The sequence below is a fragment of the Dipodomys merriami genome, unplaced genomic scaffold (genome assembly GCF_024711535.1).
Source record: "Dipodomys merriami isolate MVZ:Mamm:240054 unplaced genomic scaffold, mDipMer1.0.p SCAF_371, whole genome shotgun sequence".
NCBI lineage: Eukaryota > Metazoa > Chordata > Mammalia > Rodentia > Heteromyidae > Dipodomys > Dipodomys merriami.
Genome location: NW_027205282.1, coordinates 840,477 through 862,831, shown reverse-complemented (window position 1 = coordinate 862,831; position 22,355 = coordinate 840,477). Strand labels below are relative to the sequence as shown.

Below are 22,355 nucleotides of genomic sequence, written 5' to 3'. Positions count from 1 at the left end.
CTGAGCCACTGGCACCCGACTTACGTGTAATTCTGACTTACTTTCTCTCTCTCTCACAGGAACTGGTTGAATGGGTGCTGGAGCAGGCGGCAAAGCATCCCTATGTGGCTGGATCCCAAGGTGGCTCTCTCATTCTGGAGCTGGTCTGGTGTGTGGGTCAGGAGCTGTCTCACCTTGAGGAAAAAAAAATGTTCAGGAATAATTCCCTATCCCTGAGTTTAAGCCTCTGGTCTGGCAAAAATAAAATTGGTTAGTAAATGCAAAATAAAGAACCCATACTTGGAATATAGAATTGCTCCTTCCATTCTGACACCTGACAATAGTCCCTAATTCATATGCTTTACTTAGGATACTGTGTTGAAAAAAAAGTTTTGTTCATTAGGTCACAGAAATTAATGCCAGGAATATGCTTAGATGTCACTTGAAGATTAATTCTCAAAATTCAAAGATTCCGGGATTTTGTGTGGTCACTGCTAATCACAAAGGGAAGGGTAGTCTAAGTGAGATTTGGAAATGTTTTTGGTCAGTCATGACCCCCAAAAGGCAGAGTTGTGACAGAAGAGAAGGAATAACTCCAAATGGAAGGAAAAAATGATAGTAACTAAGGTATACCAGAAACTTTTCTAAAGGACCATTTTTGGTTATTGAAGAACTAGTTATCAACTACTTATCTTAATCTCTGTGTGCTAAATGTATCTCCTTCTATGCTATTCTTTCATATCTGATCTCCTTTGCTTTCTAAAAATCTCAGTCTTTCTGTATTTCTCTATGAAAATTTCCTAATACTAAATACACCTATGTAGAGCACATGGGCAGCAAAGATGGTGCTGGGAGAGAGAGTAGGAAGAGCCCAATTGAACTTCCGATCAGTGCCTAACCAGCCCGTGAAGGCTTAGGTGCATGATAGGGTGTGACCTTGACAGTGATTGGTTCCTCTTCCTCCCTTGCCATGCCACCTGCCCTTTTTGGCTTTAAAAAGGGCTGCTCTCTGTTTATAAACGAGTTTTCTATTTGCTGTATTTGGCTACCCGCTGTGTCTGATTGTCTCCTGGGCTGAGGGAGGCTGGGGAACCGGTGAGCGCCCCATTTACCTTTCTTCGGACCCTGTCCATCTTTCATGGGACAGAAGAAGACCCAACATCTGGTGCCCAACGTGGGCCACGAAAGTAAAAGAATCCGGCCAAGGCTAAGCGGTCTCTTGGAGTAAGTGAAACCCTAAATTTGGTAATGCTATATCACAGAAAAAGGAGGAGGAGGCAACATTAGGCCTAGAAGGAGTACAGGAGGACTTGGGAAGTGAGAAGGAAAAGGAATGGGTCAAATTCGATTGAGAACACAGTGAAACATGCACAGTGGAAGTCAAAACAAGTAAAAGTTACCCCCTCTTACCCAGCTGATACTGACGATCCTAGGCCCCCTCCCTTTTCCCCCGAATGGAGGGGAGGTACGGCGCTCTACAAGACCTGTGAGATGGACTTGCAAGACCCAGATGGCTACCAACCTTTCATGGAGGGGCCGAAGGCCGGGAAAGTAACCTACTTGGAGACCTCCTCTGGAAAGGAAGGGCCACTCGAGAGCCCAGACTCTAGGGCACAGGATTTGCTTCCCCAAGAGTATCCAGTCAATCTGGCACCAGGAGCTAACAGGCCCTTGGAATGGTATCCATGGGAAGCTAAGGATTTTAGAGAGCTCCAAAAGGCGGTGGCAGAGAATGGCCCAAATTCTCCTTGGCCCAGACCCTATTACAGGATATTGCTTATCACCCACGTGTCCGTAAGGACGGGATAGATGTGGCCAAAGCCGTTTTAACTAGTTCTCAGTTTATTAAATGGTGTGCTTTCTTTAAGGAGGAATGCAGGGTGGGAGCGGAGAGTAACTGGAAGGCTCAACCCACAATACCTATTATTTATGTCATGTTAGAAGGGTCGGGGGAAGCCTACTCCACCGGCATCCAACAGGCCGAAATACCGTGACCAGGTGAGGCAGGTAGGACTTTCCACGTGGTACAAATTGGATTGATGGTCCTACTGAGTCCCCCATGGCAGGAGTGAGACAAAAACCTGGTGAGCCTCTACCTGATTTCATAGACCGAGTCGAACAGAGCATTCACTGCAAGCTACGGGCAGGGAACCTCCGAGATCAGTTTGTAAAGCTGCTGGTCTGGGAAGGGATGAATGCACACCACCTCATGGCCTGTGCAGGATTGAGAGAGAGTTCCCTGAGCAGATGGGTGGTGGCTTCACAGGATGGGGAAATGCAACAACACCAGTCCCAATCACTAGCTTTAGCTTTACAGGCTCAGATATCTGCAATGACGGAGGCTATTACTCAGGCGCTGGCAGCCCAGGGCCAAGGAACCCCAAGACCATCGAGGAGAGGGAGTTATTTTAAATGCTGGCATGGGGGACACTTTAAGAGGGATTGTTTACAACAATCCCCCAACAACTGGCCATTGGGCAAACCGCCCCCTATTCCCTGCCCTAGGGGCATGGAGGGATACAAGTTTGATTTAGATGGGAAGCCTTTAAACTTGGGGAGGGGCATACTCTAGCCCTGTTAACTCAAGGAGGAACCCCTTCTGCTGTGAGGCCCAGGCAGCCTCGTGGAAGGGCAGCCCAGGCCCATTGGACTGTCCCCCTGGTGGATGGACTCCACCCTAAAATGAATATTCTTATAGGCAGAAAGAGGTTTCACAGCTTAATTGACACTGGGGCAGACCGAACCATACTCAGAGAGGAGGAAGTGCTCTTGGACTGGAAGCTTGCACCTGGACCCCCGACATTGGGGGTAGGGTGCAACTCCCAGTCCAAAGAAATGGTTGCCCTTATGACATGGACTAGCTGAGATGGAGAACAGGGAAAGATACGCCTTTGGTGGCAAAGAACCTCACTGCCAATTTACTAGGGCAAGACATGCTAAGACAAATGGATTCCGTGAACACTACAGACCATCGAGCATCCTATGATGATATCCTGGATGGGGAAGAAGCACAAAGTCTTAAACAGGATCTAGAAGGAGTTAAGGAAAGGGATTTTTTAAACTTTCATAATTACAGAGAAGATCAAAGGGGACCCACTCAGGTGCAGCCCATATCCCAAAGGCCACTGCCCGCCGAGTACTTCCCATTAGGTGGAAGCCGGGAAGCCCAACCTGGGTGGAGCAGTGGCCATTGACCAAACCTAAACTTGAAGCCCTCCACCATCTGGTGGAGGAACAGATAAACCTAGGGCATATTCACCCTTCCATAAGTCCTTGGAACACACCCATATTTGTTATTCAAAAAGCCTCTGGGGCTTGGCATATGCTCCAAGACCTACCTAAGGTAAATGAAAGGATGGAGCTAGTAGGAATGCCCCTAAGAGGCATGCCCTGAACTCCTGCTATGCCTTCAGAATATACCTTGGTTGTGATTGATATTAAAGATTTTTTTTTCTATCCCTCTGCATCCAGATGACTGCGAGAAGTTTGCTTTCTCTATATCTTCTCTTAATTTTTCCCAACCTGATCGGAGGTTTGAATGGACAGTGCTGCCACAGGGAATGGCCAATAGCCCGGCCTTCTGCCCACAATACTTGGCCACAGTTTTAGGGCCTGTGCTGGGTTCAGATACCTCCCTTGCCTATGCCTACATGGATTATATAATTCGGGGGCACGGAGACCCGAGATGCCTGGAGGGCCTTCTGGCCCAGGTTCTTGCCATATTAAAAAAGGTTTTTTTGTTTTGTTTTGTTTTGTTTTTTACCATAGCTCTTAATCAAATTCAAAAGGTAGCTCCTTTGAAGGTGCTCGGGACCCACTTTACCTTGACTCAGGACAGCCCCCTTAAGCCTTTGCTGGATATTCCAGACTTTCTGACCTTAACCCAACTTCAGAGTCCTTTAGGGGAAATCAATTGGCTGTTGCCATGGGTTTCTGTCCCTAAAGATAGTCTTGTGCCCTTATTTGTCCTGTTAAAAGACAGGATGCTACAAGAAGTTATTAGAATTACAGATAGCCATAGGGCAATATTTTTGCAGTTCCAAAAAGCCCTGGATGAAGTTTCTCTAAAGAGGTATTCTATTTGTGAGCCCATTTCTCTTTGGTTGTTTGCAGGTGTCATGTTAATTTCTGCAGTTTTAACTCAAAGTGGGGAGCCATTAGAGTGGGTTCACACTCCCCTGGGAGGCACACCTCGGGTGTACACTCAAGCAGACCAACTTGCAGATGCTATTGTGAAGGGAAGTATGCAAGCCCAAAGACATTATGGCCTTGAACCTCACTCCATTGTTTTTCCTTTTTGGATGGCATATGTTGAGTGGCTCACTCGAGCCAATGCTCGTCTTGCTCTCTCCTTGGAGGGGTTTCTAGGCCAAATTGACTGCCATTATGGGCCATCCAAATGGACTGTCATTTTATGGCGACTTCCCCTCAAAATGCCATCTCTATTTTCTTCTACGCCTATTCCTGGCGCCCTCCATGTTTTTACTGATAGAAGTAAGGCAGGCTCTGCATATGCAGCCTGTGAGGAGCAACAAAAGACCCCAAGCCAACAAAGATTTCAACCTTGTCAAGGGTCAGCGCAATATAAAGAAATGCTGGCCATAATCATGGCCCTTCAGGACATTGAAAAACCTTTTAATTTGTATTCTGATAGCCTATAAAACAAAAAAGGGGGAGTTAGCCCCCATATACAGTTACAGCGAGCTTTGTTTACCATTAACATTTTAAATTTTTCAAAAGAGGCAACTGAATCCAGATTTCATAAGCACTAAACCCTAAGCCCCAAGTGAAAGTCAGGTGGAAGGACCCCCTGACACAACAATGGAGAGGACCTGACCCCCTAGTTACTATGGGCAGGGGATTTGGATGTCTTTTTCCCATAGGGGAGACAGCCCCCATTTGGATCCCTGCCAGGAACCTTACATTTTTACCCATATCCTCTATACAAGAGGATGCCTAAGAATAAGATAACCAACAAGGAAATAATAACGGCCATGGCCGAGGCTTGTGTTTTAAAGAGAAAAGCCAGAAAGACAATTACTAACCATCCCCAAGGGCAACCAGGCCTTGAGAAGCTCTTGTGTTCTCTAATAATTGCAGATGGCGATACTCCAGCTGTTGGCTATCCTGACTCTCCCAGTCCTGGGAACGGCCCTATGGAATCTGCATCAACCTCAACAGGTGACCTGGGCAGTGACCAATGCTGGCAATGCAGAAATCATCAATAGCACCACAAGAGAAGCTGTCCCTTTGACCTGGTGGCCTGACCTTCATTTTGATCACCACCCTATGGACTGTTTAATATTTTTGTAGGAGTTAATTATTTTAATGTCACCTGTTTTAATTGTTCTTTTACTAATTGCTTGTATAGCGGCATTGAATCCATACTTATTGTTAAACAACCACCTTTTGTTATGCTTCCAGTTTACATCTTGTCCAACCACACAGGCAAATAGCTGGATTAAACAATCCCCACCTCTGGACTCTGAAGTGGCAAAGACTGCTATCCCATCCTTCACTAGTGTTAAAGGGCTAGTAGTGACATTTCCTGGCCTAGTAATGCTTATGCTGATGTTTTTTCTATGCTTTCCTTGCATTATTCGTGCACTGAAAAACTCTCATGAGCTTAGTCAACCAGTTACCAAGCTCCAAGTGAATGAATTTCCCCCTCCCCTGCCGAGAGGAATCGCAGCCAGAGACAGGTAAGAGGGTGTGTCAGTCTGAGCAACCTAAGGCAGGGCCTTCAGCTTCACTCTGAAGAATTTCCCGGTGACAGGTAAGGCAGACAAGGCGATCCACCCAACCTAATACAGGCGGGATCGCTTCTTTAAACAAAGATGGGGGGAGAGGGGAGATGATGTCGGGAGCCATTGGGAGCTGACAATAAAGCTCAAAGTTCATCTTGACCCCTGTGCTAGCTTAAAGGCATGTACAAGGAAATGGCTTACTTAAAAGACACCAGGAATTAATTGAACTGCTTCAGACTGTGGTGGGACTGATGTTTATTACTGTGCTAGGTGGGGATGTGAGGTAACTGGGATGGGCTCTTGGATCATGCACAAGGGCCCTCCCTATCCTTGTCTGTTGAATCTTGACACCCAGACTTGCCTGGAACCCCTGTATAGCCAATGCTATCCTTACCAATTTTATCCTGTTAAAACAACCTTTACAGAGGAGGGAAAAGCATAACTAACTGGGAGGTGGGTCTGCCATTAAAAAAAAAGGGGGAATCTGTAGAGCACATGGGCAGCAAAGATGGCACTAGGAGAGAGTAGAGTGGGCAGAGCCCAATTGACCTTCCGATCAGTGCCTAACCAGCCCGTGTAGGCTTAGGTGCATGATAGCGTGTGATCTTGACAGTGATTGGTTCTTCTTCCTCCTTTGCCATGCCACCCGCCCTTTTTGCCTTAGAAAGGGTGGCTCTCTGTTAATAAACGAGTTTTCTACCTGCTGGATTTGGCTACCTGCTATGTCTGATTGTCTCCTGGGCTGATGGAGTTTGGGGAACAGGTGAGTACCACACTTACCTTTCCTCCACCCCGTTCATCTTTCATGGGATGGACAAAGACCCACCACATCTATACAGATGGCAGAGGATGCTAATGTAAGGGTCCCATAGGTTGAGTCATTAATGTAACCAAATGGAAAAAAAAGGATATATTTATTGCTAATTCAATTTTTCTGAAAAGCTGCAATTTCATCATTTGGTTCAAATTTCCATTCTTTGGCTACATAGTGTCATTCAGTGCACATAAATGCAAATATGAGCGAGGTCCTGGTGGCTCATGCATGTAATCCTGACTACTCAGGAAGTTCGGATCTGAGGATTGTGGTTCACAGCCAGCCTGGTCAGGAAAGTCCAAGAGACCCTTATCTTTAATTAACCTCCAGAAACCTGAAAGTGGTGCTTTAGCTAAAGTGGTAGATCACTCAACTTGAGCTGAAGAGTATAGGGATAGCACCCAGGATCAGGGTTCAAGCCCCACAACCAACAAAAAAAGTGAAATATGACATTAATTTTCGCCCAAAGGAACGACAAGATCTTCCCAAGCAGAAAAAAAAATAATTCCAAAATGATTCAGTGCACCTACTTTTGCTGAGTTACTTAAGTTATGGCTTTTTTTTCTGGACATAGTCTTTTCTTTTAAAAATTGTCAAATATTAGGTTTATAATAAACTTCATCTAATATTTCTTGTTTCAAAAGAGAAATCAATACATTTGGTGTCACTTAGCTGTCTTACGATCTTAGTTCAATGCCAACCCAGGCAGGAGAGTCTGTCAACCTCTTATCTCTAATTAAACACCAAAAAACCAGAAGTGGAGTTTTGGCTCAAGCAGTAGTATACTAGCTTTGGGGGCAGGTGTGCAGGAAAGACAATTGTTCAGGGACAGACTCCAGCCTCTGGGTCAAGCCCCAGAACCAGCACAAACCAAATGAACAAGCAAAGAAAAAAATCCCAGATATTTCTTTGAGACCCTCCTTAAAGGTGCACTAGTCTGAGAAGAGGCTACTTTTACTTATCATACTCACTGGATCCTGCTTTTTTGGAATCTTTATTGCTCTGGAGAACTCAGGACCAGACTAAACGAATTGATAAATGTCTCCTGCAACAAGAGAATCATCTCAGGGGTGAAACATCCATCCATAAGACACTTTAAAACCTCCATGTCTTTGTTTCTTTGCTGTAGAACTCTTTTAAAACAACGTTATTTCCTTTTGTTCTATGCTGGACATCACATGGCACATTATTTCTTTTTGTAATCCTCTCCACTAGAAGTTTACAGAAAAGTTTTATATGAGTATAGAACACACTCCAAAAAGTCAGGGACAGATTTTCCTTCAAACCTTGGGATTCATTTCTTGTACAGTAAAAAGGAAAGCACAAGTTAACATGAACTTTGTCATTCCTCTATGTTCATTTCCTTTCCTGGGATCAGTTTCCACATCCAGTAGCAGTTACCTCCAGTAACAATAGACAGTGCTGCCTGAGTTATGATGAATGTTTTCTCGCTTCACTGAAATAACACAAGGACTCCTTTGGACCTGAGGTAACACGTCTTTCAGAGACAACTTAATAAAGAGAAAATATGAAATTTATGTTGCATATAAATACATTATCAATGAGTACATTGAGTTCAAACTTTGTAAGTTCTCTGTAAATTAAGGCGAATTTTAAATGGGAAGAAGGTTCTCAAATCATTCTTTTTGTGAGTGTATATGTTGCGCATTATTTGCCAGGTGTACATGCATTAACAGTAAGGGAAACAAGAGCAATAATAGGAAAAAGAGAAGTTCTGTGTTTAAGTATAAGGGGTCAGTATACTATAAAAGACTCTACAAATAAGACAACATTGAAACAATAAAGCCAAGTCCAGTATTTCGATTTATGGGAGTGATATAGAGAAAACATTACTCTCAGGTGGCACACGAATTATGAGGGCACTACTTTTCTAAATCATGCTTGCTAATAAAGCAACTTTGTAGAAAGAAGAATGGAAGTATAATTCTGCATCCAATGCAAGTCAGATATAAGAGTATGGACTTAACTGGAAAAAAAAGTCCATCTTGAGAGAGCAGGGATTTTACTAGCAATGAACTGGTGGCTAAGATGACATTTCTTTTTCTATCCTTTACTTATATATTTTTTTTGTTGGTGGTGGTCTTGGTAATTGAACTCTGGGCCTGGGCACTGTCCCTCTGCTATTCCGCTCAAGGCTAATGCTCTACCACTTGAGCCACAGTCTTCTTCCAGTTTTCTTGCAGTTAATTGGAGAAAAGAGTCTCGGGGACTTTCCTACCTGGGCTGGCTTTGAACCCCAGTCCTCAGATCTCACCACCACCCAGCTTAGGATCACATTACTAACCGTGTACACTCAGCATATGTAATGTGTATATTCATCTATCTTTATATGAATTTTTGAGTTAAAAGTCTGGGCTACAGTATAGACTTTACATTCAAAAAATGTTTGTAGTTTAAAGTTGATTCTACGGGATAAATAAAACCTAACAATGTAAAAGAGTCTGGGAAGTTCAGTTTACATCCAGCCTGGACAGAACAGTTTTTGAGACACTATCTATAATTAACCAGGCAAAATCTGGATTGGAAGAATGGCTTAGGTGATGGAATATGAGTCATGAGCAAGAATGATGAATAAGAGCTTGAGGCTTTTGCATACATACATATTAACATACACATACACACAGAGGCACTTATATATGCACACATAAATACACAAATGAAGCAACTCTCAGAGTATGTAGAAAAGTTAGAAAACAATAGAAAATATGTCCTGAGTAAGACTAGAATCAAGTGATAATTTTTAAAATTAGAAAGTCTTCAAGTGAACTTTCTTCAAAAAAGTTTGAGAATATTTTCTAGGTTGGGACCAGAAATAGTAAGAGAGTCAAGTAATCATTATTAAGGGGTTCAGATCCATGGAGGAATGAATCAGAGACCCGGCAGGTGCATTTGAAAATGTTCGTATCCTGTGTTAAATGTTAGAACATCTTTGAAAATAGTACATGAACAATCTGAGAAGTCTAGTGGATAGTATCACTGGAGAAGTTCAGAATTGCTAGTCTGTATCTAGATTAAATAAACCAAGAAACTATGTCAAGGCAGTGTGATACAAGCCTAGAATTCTAGCACTTAGACTAAGACAGGATATTAGAGAGTGGAATTACATAGTGATACCTTCCGTGGACCAGGTAAGATAATTTTGTCTTAATAAAACTAACAAAACAAGAAAGGAGTGTACAGTTGGAAGTTTGGGCTAATTTTGTCACTATGATTTGAGAAGTCAAGTTTCCTATTGCAATGCAACTCATATATAATCCTCAGTTGTGTTTTAAATGCTGTCTTCTTTACAAAACTAGATGCAAAATGGCTCATTATTCCCATGCAAAATTCCCATCCAAACTTATCATAATTCTGTTGGATTCCAAAGAATTAATGAAGGATTACAAAAGCTTAAGCCCAGACAAAAAGGAAAGTTCGACTAATGTAGGACTTTGTAGATCTTGCTAAATTAGAATTTAGTTTTAAATTAAATGTTTTTAATTTAATATTCTATAGGATACTACAAAATTCTTTTTAATAGAGGGTTTAATTTACAAATTCACAAATGATTCTTGCATTATATTTGCCTAGAATATTCTTTCAAGTGAGTTTTAATTAGAACTTATTTAATAGATAATTCTAACAGTTCATGTATGAAATGATAATGTGAATAATATAGACAGAGTTGCCAACAAATAGATTATATAAATTTATAAATTTAGAAAGACAGCAATTTTTGAGGCTGTGGTATAACATGCTATAAAGAGAATAATTGTGTGACATCTTCTTTCCTACCTGCATGTAACAGAGGAAGCAATTTCCTTAATTAGGTACCTTTGTGTACAATGAGAAAAAATGCTTAGGTTTGGAGTTTGTTTTTGTTTTTGTTTTATTGGTTTGTCCTAGGGCTTGAACTCTGAGCCTATTTATGCTCAAGGCTCCTGCCCTTCCACTTCAATTTCAGTGCCACTTATGTCTGGTTTTTTCTGGGAAGTTTATTGGATATAATAATCTAGGGAACATTCCTGCCTGGGTGGGCTTTGAACTGTACTCTTCCGATCTTAGCATCCCAAATATCTATGATAGTTAAAAAAGTATAAATATAAATAATATTTGCAAGTATTTTGATCTCAAGAATACTACTGGTGGAAAAATGATACAGCACAGTTTATTGTGGTGGTCTTTCCAGAACACGGAGGGCATCACATTAGCAGAGGTGTAGTATTTTTTCACAATAGAGATAAGCTATTCGTGATGTGAATTAAGGGAATTTTGAGGTACACCCTACATGGTGGAAACTGTTGGGCTAGGATGACTTTATGGCGTAAATCTTGGGATTGATGGTCATAGAAATAATAGCTTACTTTGATAAACAATTGCTTACTCTTGAAGAATTAATTATTACAGATGGTTTATAGTTTTATCCTCTACCAGAATGTGGCTATTTTTCTGTTGACTTCTCAATCTGTAACATCCCATTGGAAATTGAATCTATTGCAGAATTTCATAACATGCAAACAAATATGGAAAGTTCAGAATTTGAAAATGAGTAGTTATCAGTCATAGGAATTTTGAAGAACACATATATTCTCTCCTCTTAGCAATGTATTTTCTTTTAAAAGTTATGGGTTTCTATAGAATTACAATGATTTTGGTTTTGGTATGAGAAAGTACTAAATTTATTCTTTTTTCAAAATATTGGCAAGTATATTGTGAAAATATTGTCTAGTTGGATTCAAGTTGATGGTCCTCTGATTAAAAAGGGGTAATTAATTCAAATTAGATGCCAAATAGTATAGTTTTTTAAAAAGTTACTACACAAAGAATAATATTTACTATACCAATACAGTGAAATTATATTGTATGCAGCTTATTTTTTAAATTTAATTTTATTGTCAAAGTGATGTACAGTGGGGTTACAGTAATTGTAAGGTAGTGAATACATCACTTTTCAAAATAGTTACCCCTCTCTCATTTTTTCACAGTTTTCTTTCACCCCCAAACCCCTCACTAGTTGTAATGTACATTTCCAACATATTGTCTTGTGAGTTTTTCTATTGCATTGGTTTGCACTTTGTCCTTTGTCTCGCCATTTTGTTGTTCATCTTCCCTTCCCTAATTAAGGTAAAAGTATAGACAATACACAGGGTATCAAAATCAAATACAGCAGGGGGTAAACCATAAGGAAAAACCCCAAAGAAAATAGAAATCACATAGTACATTAAAAACAACAACTGCAAATAAATATCTGTTTCCATATCTTGGAGTTCTTTTTGCTCAGCATCAGCTTATATGAACATATATATGCATTACAAAACCACTGGAAAATAATATTTTCACGGACACTTTATCATGACAACAATATAAGTGTTTTTGATGGTAAAGGTGGAATTAGGATTGGTGAATTCGCAATTCTGATAAAGGAATTTCAAAAAAGTTAAAAAATTCTGACAGGTAAATTTTAAATGTTCAAACTTTTTAACAACTTTGCCTATAAAGAAAATTTAAAATTGACTGGGAAAATAGAGTTTCATGCAAAGAAATCCATAGAGACTAAGCTGAGAGGGAGCAATGTGGGTGAAGATGGCTCATTTTCACAGTACAGAAACAAACCTCACAAACATTGCTGTAAATCCTGTAGGTTCCCTTGAGAATTGTCCTTACCCAGGAAACATATTCTCACTGTGAAACAATGTTGTACTGGAATTTAAATTCAAATTTCTTTTTAAAAAGGCATCAAAATTTATGAATTGAACTTTAATTACCAAACAGTAATTCTCTGAAAAAGATAATTTGGGTCAAAATATTTAGGGAGAAAGTGCCCTCCACAATGAAAGCAGGTATTGGGTATACACATTTCTGTTTATAATACTTTCCACAATGTCTTTGCATGTGAAGCACTGAAACACAGAAAAAAAAATCTGATTGGATATCTTAAACCAATGATTTCTCATTTCTAAGTAGCTCACAAAATATAATATCCTTATTAACATGACATATTGAAGACTTCTCTTATTACATTAGCCAAAAAGTTTTGGGATCAGAGAATAATTGAGCAAATAAGAAAACACATTCTTAGAAGCCCTGGCTAAGCGTATTGATTTCAGCAGTAGAGGGATTCCAAAACTTTTTGAAATAGATTGTGTTAATATTTTTGCTACCTAAAGTGATTTTAAAGAGCCTATTTGGCTCACTACAATGCAGAACAGATTGAGTGAAGACATGAAAATAAATTCCACACCCAAATAAAAGAGTTTAAAAAGAAAAACCATGATGATGGAGCAGTGGGGGATGCCTTATAGTCCTTCAGCTTCACTAGACTTGAAGCCAAGAAGCTGTGATTAATTGGAAATCAAGCAAGAGCTAAGAGGAGAACATAGAAGTAGGACAAAGAATTATTGTCCATTGTAACAGACACTGTCACAAAGTATGGATGATTTAACTCTATTCTTCTCCATACATCTTGTTGAGCAAATGCAAGACCGAGAGAAAAATAATCTATTGAAATAATTTTACAAAGGATAACTTCACTGTTCCTCATATGGTATCTAAGGAGAGTCTTTTTTTTATTGTGAAAAAAACTGTACAGAGGGGATACAATTACATGGGCAAGATAATGAGTACATTTCTTATCAACCATTGTGGCTTCCTCCTTTGTTTCTCCTTCCCATCCCTTCCCAGACTCCCCCCTCACCCAAGCCTCCCCCCACCCCTAACCTCCCAACAAAGTTGTAAAGTTCGTTTTCGACATGACAACTTGTACTTCTCATTTTTGCAATGGTCCACCTGTATCCTTATTTAAACGACGTGTTTTTCCACTTTCCCTCCACAAATTATACCGACATCAAATAGAGTGAAAGCAGGGGGGAGGGACATACAAAGCAACAAAGAAATAATCATATAAATGCATTAGAAACAAATGCATGAAAGAAAAAAAAACATTTAAATACATATCTTAGGGTTCCTTTTCCTAACATCTCCTTATCTTACCTTTTCTGCTTGACTCATACACATACTAAGTATTGAAAATAAGGGAAACCATGGGACCTACGTTTCTTTGGGCTTGGCTTACTTCATTTAACATAATTTTTTCCAAGTCTAAGGAAAGTCTTAAGAGAGAAGATAAAAGTGGAGTATTCTTCGGTTTCCTCGAAGCATCTTGTTAGCAAAATATATCTTTTAGGTTAGAAGTTATTGAATCAAAAATGGTAGAGTCCTTATTTTTGTGGGCACTTTAAATACAAAAAGACTTTCACGGTAAAAGAAAAAGTTTAGCTAAATATTTGTGATCACAGCTTCTTGGACTGTATTTTCAGAGACAAAGTTTTACATTAGAGTTTGTCCTCATTAATATAGATGTTGGGTTTTCGTGGCAACCAAATGCTAGGGTGAAGTTTAATGCACTCTCTTGGACAAGATAACAGCATGATAGAAAAAAATGGTAAATATTTAGTGAATTAGTTTGACTAATTACTTTGCCAGAACAAAAAGGAAAGATATAATTCAAAATCACTTGACTTAAAAGAATGACGAAAGAGTAGTGAAGAGAGATGAGAGAAAATATAGAGGATTTTTTTCTCTCCAGTAGAGTAATGGGTTCTTGATCCGTTTCTCCCAATCTATCTTCACAAGCTAACAAGTGTGGCTTAGGACTGGAGTATCCAGTGCAGTGAAAGAGAACTCACAGAAGAAAATATTTGCAGCAGATGCAGGTGATTTATAACCTTAGACAATCTATTTAAATCTGTTCAAAATTGTCTGCTACCCAAAACTTCCCTCTTTGAACAGTTTTGTTTGCTTTTCCCAAGACTACCCTTCATTGAATATTTAAAATTTTGAGAGGTCATATTTATCCTCTCTAGAGGTTGCTGTTTGCTTGTGATTTTTGTGTGTTTTTGTTTTTTGTTATGTTTTTAACTGAATTTCAAAATGTTGTGCAAGTATATTACAATAAATATGTCTATCTAATTGTCCAATGCTCCTGGGTCAGAGTGACTCCTTCTATCATTCTCAACCAACCCCTTCTCCAAGATTTATTTCAGATTTACCACTTTTTTGTCACATGTGTACATTGAGTATTCTAGCTGTACTTGCCCCTTGTTCCATTTTCATTCATTCTATGTTTTTACTATTATTCCTTTCTGGTTTCAACTTCCTGATAGTCATTCTGTTAAACTATCTGTTAATACTTTGAAAGGTTTATATACATTCCATGGAGCTTCAATCCTGCATATACTTGAATGTATATCAGCTTATAATTCCATATTTCATTCATCTGCAATAACAACTTGCCAGACTGGAGATGTGCAGCCCCTAGACATGATAATATTCTCATTCAATTGGAAGATTAATCTTTAGTCAACAAGAAAGTTTAAAAATGGCTAAGAATGTATTCCTAGCTACCAGTTTTTATAAATGGCTTTGTACAAAGTTTTGTGATTATTTTATTTGACATGGGATAATATTTTCTACTACCTATAGGTTTTGGAAAAAGAAGAAAACTAAAATTTACTACTATAGAGGAATATGATAGAAATAGAAGACAGATTTTATATTTGTCACATCTCTGATGAGTACCCATATTCAAGATTTAAAGTCTTATTTCATACTATGTTAGACAGATAGGGAAAACATAAAACAACATATGATAAGACAACTATTTGTGACTTTTTAAAATGTACCTTATTAAATGATGAAATTTACTTTATTAGCTAGTGTTTGAGTTTGAATTATGGGAGGTTGATCTATTAAACACATTTCTGGAAGGCAGCTACTGAACAAAACAAATGGTGGGGGGGGACTATTTCTACACTTTAATGAATGGTTGAACGTGTTTGGCATTAGTGCTAGGTAAATAATTCAACTCTATTGTAACTTGCTCCCTACATTTGTAAAACTTGCAATGTCACTTATTATCAACTACATGTCAAATGTTATTTTGGTGAATGTGATTTTATAAAGTTTTGAAAAAGAATATATTTTCAGGAGATTAAATGTAGATTATCATTGGCTTGAGAATGATAGCATTTTTACACTACAGAACCAAGATTTACTGTAGTACCAGTAGTTTGAAGCATTAAGGATCTTCTCAATTAATGTTTTTTTTAAAAATTACAATTGACCTGTAAGTCAAGTTTTCCCAGCCTTGGTAGACCAATTATGGATCTATCGTTCCCAGAACAATTTTTTTGGCCTACTTATACTGGACTGAAATCTTTCAGTAATCATTAGGAGAGGGGTATTAAAAATAATTTTGTGACATTTGTGATCTTGTTCACTCATATGGGCTGGTCATTTGTAAATTGTAAGTTTGAATTACTGTACTTTCTTTCAGATTTTGTGATCTCATATTTCATATTAAGTTGCCTTACATTTCACAATTGCTTACTGCTAATTCCAGTGTTGTCAGGAATTGAGATGGATTTTCAATTACTTTGTTGGCATGTTGCATGGGCCTAGATGAGAAGTCTTGCCCTTGTTACTTGATGATGCGGATAACTGAGACCTGGGATCCTAGGACATGTGTGTCCTTCAGAAGAATAATAGCTTTTAGACATCATATCTGCAAAATTCGGGTATAATCATTAGTAATGCTTCAGAAAGATGGAGAAAATCAGTTTGGGACCAGTGAGTTAAAACAATAAACAGAGTAGCAGCTTAAAATCCCTAATAGATTAGAGGAAAACTATTTTTTTGGCAATGTGAATTCAGAAGACCAAGAACACTTAGAATGTATCACAAGTTTATACCAAAGATATTGCATTCATATTTTTATTTCTAATATGTATTCTAAACCTAATTATTTATATTCCAATACTATTTATTGGAATAAATATCTATTTATTTGTCAAATTATCAATTAATTCTAGTAAGTTTCACTGTGTGAACTAAAATATCAGCACATATAAATATAAAATGTATAACTATATACAAGAAAAAGGAACACGTTTTGCAATCTTCTGTTGTGGTTAGAGTATCAAATTATTTAAAGTATTTAAAGTATTATTTCATTATCTCTACCTCAGTGTTTGGAACAGTTGGACCTAAAGCTTTACCATTTGAAGATTTACAGCCTAGTGGCAAGAGGAAACACTTTGATTAAAACATTAACAATTTAAGGCGTAATATCGAGGAGAGACATATAGACTTCTCTTGTAAATCTGAAAATATTTGGTGATAGAAAGGCAGTAATGTAAATTCCTGCCTGGTTGGATGGTAGACGGGCCAGGACATTAGTTAATCATGCATATGAACAATTTTTTCACCTTCTTGGCTTTAGATACTTTTGAAATATTAGGTATAATAACCAATTATATTTTGATAAAATACCTTCTAGTCTAAACATTTCTATCTGAACTGTTCCTGACTCTAGAGACAGGAACTTGTAATTAAGATTAGTTTTGTTCCAGTAAGAAAATCTATGCTTTCAGGGTAAGATATTCTGGTTCGTCTGTTCCTAAATGGAAGAAAGGTAGAGGGTCAGGTAGACAGTTGTGCCAATAAGATCTCATTTAGGAATTTTTAGGCTGCAGAAATTTAGAAGTAGCTCTTAAGCAAGGCTTACTTTGAATGCATTAGTTCCACAAAGCTAACTCAGCTGATAAATAAGTACTTGAAAAGCTATCCCCTTTGGACCTTGCTTTAAATTCTTCAAAGTATGATGAAATCTAAAATGAAAAAGACTTAAAATACTCATTGACAAAAAAAATTGCAAATGTGAGCAATCGACCAAACAGTGTAAGTTTTTTTCCAATATACACAGAATTTTAGAGAAGTAATATCAATAGCATTTTTAGGAACAATAAGGTTTCCTAGTTACAAATAGTCAACCAAGGATACATGCCTGTATAAAGATTGCATCATTAGCTACTTAAATTTAGAGGATACTACATGCTTCAACAGCACGTCTATCCAAATTACAATACAAAGATTAACATGGCACTTGCACAAGGATGATATGAAAATTTGTGTAGTATTCCATATTTTTCATTCTTCAGATGCAAGAAATGAAAAAGTTATTAAAAATTGATTACAAAAATACAGTTGTAACAATACATGTAATTCATTGAATTGAAAGTTAGTTTGACATCAGTGTATTAAATCATCACCTTAGAAAGGCCTTTACATAGCATAACCTTTACAAAACTTTTGAAATTAGATAACATTTTTATTTTATCCCAAAGAAATAAAATACTATAAGGACCTATGGGACAAAAAGGAATCTTAAACTGTTTCTATATGGAATGCTATCTGAAATGACACATTTATTAATGAACCTATATATTATGAAACAATGTAGAATTAAAAGTATTATATCTAGGAAGGATGAAATAGATTATGGATATTATACAAACAGAATACAGATTATCTTAAAATATCCTTTTTCAGACAAGCAATAGAAATATCTTTAGTTTCTGCATTACTCATTTCAACAGATAAGTTAAAGTTATTTCTGATTATAAAAATCACAAACTCTGCAGAAATCATTATTGATGTATACAAACAAATCTTGAATACATTTTGACATCAAAGTCCGGCAATTCACTTGGAAGAATAGCATGGAATCCATGAATATTTAAAGTAAGATATTAATGTGGCTTTTATTGTGAAAACTTTTTGTACGGACACAAAGATGGATTGGCATTTTTGATATTTAAGAAACTTAACCCAACCATCATGACTTAGGAGAAAAATTTTTGCAGCCTTCCACAACTTCAAAGAGGTAGTGATACATACTTATCCTTTTGGCAATATCAAATGCAGCTTCTTCCAAGTTGTTCTTGACCTGGTGTGATATAATATTTCAATAGAAGGAGATCCCGCGTACCTTTGTTATTTCTATTCCCAGCAGCAAGATGCAAGTTTGTCAAGAGTTCTTTAGTTTGGGCATTGGTATCTGCATCATGATGAAGAAAGAAAGAAGCCACTCTGGTATTATTCCACATATAAGCACTATGCAGGGTTGTCAAGCCATTCACAGTTATTGCATGAATATCTGCCTTGAGCTAACAACTCATGGACAATGTCTAAGTGTCCACTGTAGGCTTCCTGATGAAGAGAGCTATACTCATCATCATCCCTAGTTTTCACATGAGTGGCCTTTTTGGAAAGTAGTCTCTGCACTGAAGTAAGCCGATTATTTTCAACAGCCCAATGAAGAAATTTGCTTGGATACTTCTTCATTTTTTTCTAGCAAATGATACCATTTCTCACTTTTTCATCTAGTTCCTTGTCTTCATCAGAATTGCCTAACTAGAGACTTTGAGTACCAGTGGGAATGAGGTGTAAATGATTTCCCCAATAGTTCACATTGGTTGAAGTAGTCAGAAAAATCTACATTTTCTACACCTGTTTTTTCACCATGATTTTTTTCTCTTTTTCCATTTTTACTATTTTAAATTATTCTAACTGGAGAGTAGGGAATGGATAGAGAGCAGAAGAAATAAGTGCAAAAACAATCTTCACAGAAGCAAATTCTCAGAGCTATTTCATGACTTAGAAAAGGATAAAGTGGCTGAAGTTAGTATAAATTTAGAAGTATGAAAATGGGAGGGGGGACAAAGATGGCAACGGGGCAGTAGGGAAACGCCACAGCTCTCCCCAACCAAAAAGAGAGTTCGAGTTCCTAAGCTTAATCTCCCCAAGAGACCCACAAAAACAAAAAGATGAACACCCATAGAAATACAGGAGGTGGAAAATAACAAAAAAGAAAGAGAGAAAAAGAATTTCAGAACAGAGAAGTGCGAAGACTCCTCCCCCAATGCTTACTGGTGGTGAGCAGGCCCAGCAGGGGCTGCTGGAGTCCCAGAGACAAAGGGGCTGCCTGCAGATCACCCACACAGAAGGACATAAGAAACCAAGAAACAAAGAACTTCCACTCCTCTGGTCGAACCACTATTAAATAACCCCATGCTGCTGATGACATGTATGGTGTATATGTGTACACCATTATATGTTACAAACAATTTCCTCCAGGAAAGTTAGAATGAGTTTGTGACTTTAATTGAGCATCTTCATCCCAAAATACCGTGAAAATTGGGAAATTTTGTAATCACTTAATAACAATTTAAAAAAAAAACCACCAGAAAACTACATGTGGAGCTATGGCTCAAGTGGTAGAGCATGAGCCTTGAGCTGAATTGCTCAGGGACAGCTGCCAGGCCTAGAGCTCAAGCCCCACGCCTGACAAAAAGAGAGAGAGAGATCTTTCATGTGATTGATTCTAACATATTTATAAAATTATGTCTTTATTGCTTTGTATGTCCCTCCCCCATGGTATAACCCCTGGTTTCACTATATATGAAGTTGGTGTATGTGGAGGGGATGGGAAAAAACAAATCGTTAAAACAGAGATACAGGAAGACCCATTTCAACAATGAGATGTACAAGTCTTTATGTCGAAAAAAGAACTTTACAACTTTGGTTGGGGAGACGGTGGGGAGGATACGAAGGAATGGGAAGGGGAAACAAAGGAGGAGGCTACAATTCTTGATAAGAAATGTGCTCATTATATCTTACCCATGTAATTGTTACTCCTCTGTACAGTATTTTCACAATAAAAAGAAGTATGAAAATGACAAAAATATTAAAATATATTCATATATTTCATTATATAACCCAAACCAGAAAGCAAATGTTGTTTAGATGATTTCTTAAAAACAGTCTTTCAGGAGCTGGGAAGGTGGCTCAGTGGGAGAATGTTTGTCTTGCATGCATGAGGTCCTGGGTTTGATTCCTCAGCACCATATAAGAAGAAAAAGACAAAAGTGGTTCAGTGGCTCAAGTGGTAGCACCATCTTTGAGCTGAAAAGCTGAGGGACAGCACTCAGGCTCCAGAGTTCAAGCCCCACAAAAACAAAAACCAAACCAAAAACCTAAACAAAACACAGCTCTCACATTTGTATCCTCAATTCTTTAAAGACACTGCTTCAGCCTATGACTAAGATTTTAGGTATAGACATTTATCAACACTTCTGATTGAGATTTCTACTTGAGAAAATTTTAAATCAATATTTTGTTCTTAATTTTTCTCTTTGTACATTCACATGCACCTATAAAAAATGGTGTGGACATCCCAGTAACATTCTCAAAGTACCTCCTGATGATGAGTTACGAAAAGTTGTATTCTATTACAAAAAGGAAAACAATGCTACAAATAAAGAAAACTAATGATTAAATATTAATGGTTAATAAAATAAAAACCAAACACCAGTGTTTCCAGTTTTTGAAATGTTCTACATATTAGATTTTACTATTTACTCATATTCCTGTACATTTAAAACTGGCTAAGATTATGATGTTCACAAGAGTTTTGTAGGCTACGAGTAGCCTTTAAGGTTACCCACTAAGGTTACTCTTAATTTATGGCTCATCTTATCATTTGTATATGGCTTATATCATATTTGTTCCTCACTAACATGTAAAGGAAGGCCTCAAGTTTTAACAGAAACTGTGTAGTTAAAATCTTAACTCTTCACTGTTTTTTTACACAGACTTTGCAACTTCTCATAGTAAAGTTTCTAAAAACTCTGAAATGTACATACTTAGTAGTATATGTCTGCTACCATAAATCTTAAATACTTTATGGAAAAGTTTTATGACCTGCCAAACAGTCTTAATTTTGGCATATATAAGCAAATTCCCAGTATTAATCATATTTAAAACAATAAAACTTTTAACAAACCTTAGCACTTGCTATAGTGCTCATTATGACAGGTGCCATGTATAGAATAATTAATTTCTACTCTTACATATCTCTTGAACAACAAATATCTGGAATTATTTTGTTTTTGACATATCTCACTTGACTTTATTCTTAAATGTGTGCTTGCTTAAGAAATATATGGTTCTAAAATTTCACGACAAGTCTTTTTAACTTATTTTTTGTTGAATTATCTAGTTTAGGAAAATCAATTCCAAAATGTTCTGTGCTCAGTTTGGCATCACATACACTAAAATTGGAAAAATACAGAGAAGATTAGCATGACCCCTACGCAAGGATGACATGCAAATTGATGAAGATTTCCACATTTTTACAACAACAGATCCTGGAGGGGATGTGGACAGAAGGGAACCCTACTCCATTCTTGGTGGGAGTGAAAACTTGTACAACCACTTGGAAAGAAGTATGGCGGTTCCTCAAAAGATTCCACATAGAGCTCCCTGATGACCCAGCAATCCCACTTTTGGGCATTCACCCAAATGATCAAACAAGATCATACTATAACTACCAGCACAGCTTTGTTTATTGCAGAATTGTTTACCATAGCTAAGATATGGAACCAACCACGATGCCCCTCAGTAAATGAATGCATCAAGAAAATTTTTTTTGTGTGTGTATGTGTGTGTGTGTGTATGTATATATGTATGTATGTATGTTTCTATCTATCTACACATACATATATATATTTGTATATATGTATATACATATATTTATATATGTATATTTATATACATAAATATAAATTGGAATGTGTATATATACATATATATATATACATATATGTATATATATATATTGGAATTCTATGCCTCCATCAGAAAGAATGGCATCGCCCAATTAGTTAGGGAATGGAAAGTCTTGGAAAAAATTATATTTACTGAAGTAAGCCAAGTCCAAAGAAACATAGGTCCCAAGGTATCCCTTACTTGCAATAAATAATATAAGCAGAAAACTGGGATAAGCAGAAAAGATCAAAAGCTATATGCATATTACTAGATAAGATGATGTTAAGCTAAATGAACCCCAAGATAAGGATAGAAGTGATTTTTTAATTCTTTCTTACTGTTGTTTCTAACATATTTATAATGTACGA

At 37.6% G+C, this 22,355-nt stretch overlaps 1 non-coding gene and 1 pseudogene across 1 annotated transcript; both read left to right on the top strand.

Moving 5' to 3' along the window:
- Positions 1-17,430: 17,430 nt before the first annotated feature.
- LOC138804764 (U6 spliceosomal RNA) lies at positions 17,431-17,527 on the top strand (annotated as a pseudogene).
- Positions 17,528-21,467: 3,940 nt separating this feature from the next.
- Positions 21,468-21,574, top strand: LOC138804762 (U6 spliceosomal RNA). The gene has a single exon (XR_011365343.1). It is a non-coding gene; the product is annotated as a U6 spliceosomal RNA (small nuclear RNA).
- Positions 21,575-22,355: the final 781 nt, after the last annotated feature.